The sequence below is a fragment of the Pollicipes pollicipes genome, unplaced genomic scaffold (assembly GCF_011947565.3).
Source record: "Pollicipes pollicipes isolate AB1234 unplaced genomic scaffold, Ppol_2.1 Scaffold_4002;HRSCAF=4701_pilon_pilon_pilon, whole genome shotgun sequence".
Classification (NCBI taxonomy): domain Eukaryota; kingdom Metazoa; phylum Arthropoda; class Thecostraca; order Pollicipedomorpha; family Pollicipedidae; genus Pollicipes; species Pollicipes pollicipes.
In genome coordinates, this window is record NW_023596420.1 from 22934677 (window position 1) to 22940809 (window position 6133).

Below are 6133 nucleotides of genomic sequence, written 5' to 3' on the forward strand. Positions count from 1 at the left end.
GCGCGGCTATGCTTCAACATTCGGAAAACATTCCGGAAAAACCTTGGGGGGGGGGGGTCAATTTGAACCCCACCCGAGCGCGTGTTAAAGAGCGCGTGTATACCCAATGGTTATTTGCGCATGGAATTAGGGCAGGCCAGCCCAGCAACGTCTTGATTGGAATCATTACGGTCTCACGATTGGACCATGCGAACAAACAATCATAACAAATAATCTATCATGCAAAACTCTGAAATGTCGGGAGGTCTCTGCGTAGAAGTTTCTGAGGCAAGACCCAAAAGGTCTCTGGGGAGACATGTCCGAGGCAAAGGGGACGAGTGACGACAGTCACGCATCAAGAACTCGACGACTCCGACGCTGGTCATCTAGCCACGGTCTCTGGCTCCGCGCACAACGGGACGCCCGCGACAGCACGCACAATGTGAATCCACAGGCTGTCGTCCCCCATCCTAACCGGGCCATGAACGGCTGCGTGCTTGAACCCGTTCCCTGAGCCCTCCACACCAGGCGGGGAGTAACCGTACAATCCCGCCTCTTCTGTGCATCTGGTTCATTGGAAAGAAGTGGTAAGTGCTAGTATGAGACTAGGGGATAGGACGGGTGCTGAGGGTGTTTTTAACCAGCTTTTGCAGCCTTTTACGGCTGTTGGCAACGTAAGTAAGCAGCATGTCTTTTCCAGCCTTTGCTGATCCCCATTGCCTATAGTCTGCCTATATAGTCGACTGTCTGCCTATGTTACGTGAGCGAATCCACTCCACAAATGTCGGGTAGCTTCAGCACCGCAAAAGCAAATCGCTGCTAATTGCGTCGGTTTGCCTTCTCCTTTGCACGGCTAAGCTTCTCCCACATCACTTTGCAATAGTTTTCCCGTTCGCCTAAGTCAAGGGAGCTTTTTAAGACTTTTTACTGGCAGCTCTGCCTGATAAAGTCTGTTGTTTATCAGGGGCGGTTTCCTTCATTTTTTGATGGAAGAAGTTCACATCTATGGATATTCTGATGAAAGCAGCTTTTCTGGTGAAATCTTGACAGATGAATCCTAAAAAGCTTTTGCTGCTTTGGGACATCATTCACATTTTTAGGAAAGACTAATTTTTTCCTCAAACTTAGTATATATATAAGGTAAGGCTACATAATGTAAGAAATAAATGAGGACCATTGGTTTTGCGCCCAGCTATGAGGTAGCTAAATATCAGCGACTTGGAAAGGCTCGAGGAAGTGGTATGTTTCCGTTGACTTACACTTGAACCTCTCGGATGGAAGTCAGTGGGTGCAAAACCGAATGACGTTGGTGATACTCTGAAATGAGTACCGATAGGCAGAGGAGTGGATAATTTTCAAGTCATCTCGTCATGAGGGGTTGGTTGGCGCGCGACATGACGTACATCCTGAGATGCATCTTCAGTGAGACTCCTTTTGGTGAAATGAGAACATGACTTTCTCAGTCTAGGTTGCATGGTGGCCGGTGCTTTCGGTGAATAAACGATAACAAATTAGAAAAAAGGTAGGTCCTGACCTCATCCCACTTGAATCATTGTTGGCAGGAATTATAAAACATGATGTATAAGTATATTATATCTGAGTGGTATAAGATGAAAAATATTGCTGATCAAGTGTTAATTTGATAAATACTAATTTGACATGAGCTCTGTCTTCACAGCAAAGGGGTTTGCATATACTTCACCAAACGGACAAGCTAAAAATTCACAAACTAGTTTTTGGTTATTTGAACAAGATGAAACTCATGCGATGCCGTCAGATCGAGTAAACGTGCTGCAACCTGTGGGCATCAAAAACACCGGGTTCATCTGTGATTCAGGCAATACGTGGTAAAAATATGCTCCTCTTGTTTAACGTAGGGTAATTGGGCGGCAGTGAATTCAGCCAATGATTGTTCTCCAACGTCGATTTAAGGATGCGCGGACACCCGACCGACCTAGTCATCCCGGCAATCAGTCGTAGGCGATTCGTTCTTGGTAATCATGTCAACCAAGTGAAAATGACTCGCCGGGTTTCGTCACCAAATTTGCGCCGAAGCTTTCCACCTTGTGTCCTATGATGATCATGCACAGCGGCACGGTTGTGATGGCCGTTTCCTGGTATCTACTGGAGTAAGCGGATATGTAGATTGTAGATTAGACGGTTGTAATAGCCTTACTTCTCGGAGAAAAACAGGACAATGCACATATGGATGCGTTGATATTTCGGCAACATATCTGTATCGAAACGAATAACAGGACTGAAATCACGTTGAATTCAGAATTGAATTCGTATTCACTTCTACTATTCGTTTCGATATACACATGTTCCAAAATAACCAACGCATCTATATCTCCATCCTCCTAGTTTTTCTCTAGGAAATAAGATTATTACTTCAGTCTTTTCATGCGAACAATCTTTCTCGGCAATGTTATTAACACCTTACGTGGAGATTAATTATATCTTACTTCATCTTGCGGCACTTGTTTTAAACTGCTGCATGATTATCACTTAAGGACAGCTGACATCATATGATTTGCTTTGAATGGGTTAAAAGGATGACAATGCTCAGTTTCAGCGGCAGTGTTTTATAAATAATTCTTCGTGTTTCTGCGGGTGGTACCTTGTGTTGGTAGGATTGTACTGAACTGAAGAAAATTCTCATGATTTGGATCATCCACTTATTCTAGACTTTTCATCAACGCCCAACCATCCCTTCATGCAGCTTTTCAGAAGACCTATCGCATGGTTTACTGGGATGAGATACGACAGTGTAATCGCTGGTACATTCTGTGGCATAGCTTAATTTAAATTATACCATACGCATTGTCATTTGTAGCTGGAAGCTGTTGTCACAATATATAATATGTTGTTTCGTGCTATGGAAATTCCATAGACCGGGAGCACTTATTACTGCTGCATCAGCACCAGACAAACAAGGGTGTCTATTAGATGGCAAATGTAACATATTTTATGGACACTGTGTGCTGAGTTGACCGTCAGTCGATGTCTATACCTTATGCTCCTTAACTTTAAATCGATCTGGGAGGAAAATTATTTGTCTGTAAGTGCCAATGGCATCTCAAAGCAGCCCAAGGTTCTTCGTATTCGACAACATTTAAATCTTAGATTATAAGAAATCCGCTGAAATGTGCTCATTCCTTACCACTTATATTATTGTTTCTCAGGTGATAACATGTGATAGCCATCCGGCACAAACTAAAGGAAACGGCCTCCAGCATTGCACAAGATTTTGTCCGACAGAAACGTTGAAAAATGCCTCTGTCGGGCAAAAATCAAACATCAACAAACAGTCGTAGAAAGCATCGCTAGACTGAGGTTGGTATGAAAACGGCTACAATAGTATTTGGGAAAAGCCTAAACATGTGACAGAAGAAAGCAACCCAGTTAGCAAGGTGGTGTATGCTTTTACGATGCTAAGATTACTCAAAACTCACCGAATTTATTGATCCAAGTAATGCATGGGTGGTAACCATCAAATGAAATAAACATTTACGGGTGCTGTTGACATAGCATCCACCATCTTTCACTTAATAATTATTATCAATTGTTTACAATGAGCCATACGCACAAAGACAGCAAGGACAAAGAAACCTATCAGCAAAAGACATGCCTATCACTCATGTTTCCAACAGCCAGCTGGGCTGAGAAGGCTGACTGCATCCTCAGCATCCTTCCTCCCTATTGGTGCCATACTATCACTTGTTCTTTCGCTATGAATTGTAACTACGTCGTGCACTCATAATTCGTGTGATTGTCTGGCCTTCCGCTCCGTTTCCAAGTCACGAACAACCACGACGCGTCATGTTCCCAAGCACACCGTGCATGTCCGTGAAGACCTGACCCTGAGAGTTGGACCGTATAAAAGCCGCCGCCTCGGTGTGGCAGACACACACCGATCCGCTCCGAGCTTTGTCGCCCTCCTTCTGCAAGAGCAAACATGAACTTCAAGCTTGTGGTTAGTAAAACGGGTCTCTGTGGCCCGGGGGGTCCTGGTCTCCGTAGACATTTGGGAGCAATAGTATGGACATGCTCATGGCACCCTTAGTGTGTGTTCCTTATCCTCTCAGCTGAGCAATCCGCTGTCGCTAACAACGCTTCTCATTTCCAGCTGCTGTTCTTGATTGTGCTGGTGGTCTTTACGTGCTGCGTGTAGAACACTTGAATAGAGTTGCATATCATGAAGAATAGAATGTGTGCAACGCCTGCATGTATAAGCGCTGAGAAACGAGACGAAATGCCGGTCAGTTGCAAACGTTTGCTATCCTTTCGCACGAGTAAGCCGTGGTCGCTAACAACGCCTCACAATTTCAGCTGCTGTTCCTGGCCGTGCTGGTGGCCGCTGTTGCTGCTGAACCTGGAGGAAGACACAGCGGTGGATCCCGTAGAGGTCATGGCGGTGGATCCAGAGGTGGTCACGGCGGTGGATCCCGAGGTGGACACAGGGGCGGATTCGGTGGTGGACACGGCGGTGGATCAAAGGGAGGTTATGGATACTACGGATAAGAGATATCTATGACGCCAAGATTCATGTGGCGGCCGCCAGATGACGTCATCCGTAATGACGTCATCAATAATGCTCGTCATTGACCAATAAAATGTAAAGCAGCCTGCAGCGGTATCAGATGCGACATCATGAAACCATTTTTGGTGGCGACTAAATGATGTCAAACATCCTGTTGTCATATGATAGCTATCAGGTATTACACTCCCGCCTTTTGTGGTGTTTCTATTTGCAATGTGATACATTGTGACCATTCTGAAGGAAATATTCTCTACCCGTCGTGCTGAAATATGTTGGCGCTGGCCAGGGACGGAATGCTTCAAAACTGACAGATAGGAGCTTGTGCTTCGTATGTTGTAGTTAGATGGCTGGGTCATTACAGCTAGTTCGATGTGTCAGTGATGCTGTTAGACATGACATTAGCTTTTATATGCTATGAATACTTTTTGAGGGATAGGTGTTTGCCTCGGTTTAGTTTTTTCTTGCGGCAGATAATATTTTGCCAACAAAAGTAATAAATGCCGTCTCATGATGTCACTAGCACCCTAAAAGAAAACAACGAAGTGGTATTTATGAACAAATGCTGGACACGAAACAAAGATGGTGAAATGTAATGACATTTATTGTAGCGCTGAGTAGGACGTGCATGATGGAACAGTTGCACTCAAACACATTTCATGAAAACAGATGACCCGACAATCAGTACCGAGCATTCGCGACCTTCATTATCTCTTGTAAAATACACGTGTTTCATCTATCATCACACTGCCAGTTGACGAATAAGCAGAGTGTGGTGTGCGCACTGGGGGGGGGGGGGGGGGAATGCTGTTACCACTTGTTTTACATAATAAAACATAGAGCTTACTGCAAGCTTTTTTAGTGTATGGAGAATCATCCTGGAGTGCATGTGTATCGGGACATCATCCGTTCTAAGGCAAAATTAAGCACGCTCGATTCATTGTGTTGCGATTTTCAGCTCGAAAAAGTTATCTTGCGGTCTCATAAATTTTCTCGATCCATCGTAAGAACAGACAGCACACGGCTGGACAGACAGCGCAGGTTCGCGAGACCGGACAGAGCTTTTTTGCTTAGTTTTCAGCGTCGGCGCAAATCATCTTGCATGAGATAGGCTGATTATCTTCATGACCGCATAATTGAATCTTTTGAACAAGTGAACATCCTCAATTTCAGAAAATTGAACACTCTCGAGCGAGATAACCTACAATGATGCCGAGAGACTTGCAAAAAAAAGACGCTCCCAGATCAAACAGACGCTTTGATAGTTTTTGAGCACTCTGGAGTGTCTTAACCCTTTTTCAGTCATCGTGTTGATAAACTTGCAATATACGACCATGCAGTGTATTTCTGCATTTCCATCGAATTTCCTGCATTTCCATCGTCATTACAGCTGATTTGATGTGTCAGTGATGCTGCTAGACATGAAATTAGCTTTTATATACTATGAATACTTTTTGGGGGACATGCATTTGCCTCTGTTTAACTTTTTCTTGCGGCAGATAATATTTTGTCCACAAAAGTAATAAATGCCGTCTCATGATGTCACCAGCACACTGAAAGAAAGCAAAGAAGTGGTAATTATGAACTAATGCGGGACACGAAACAATGATGGTG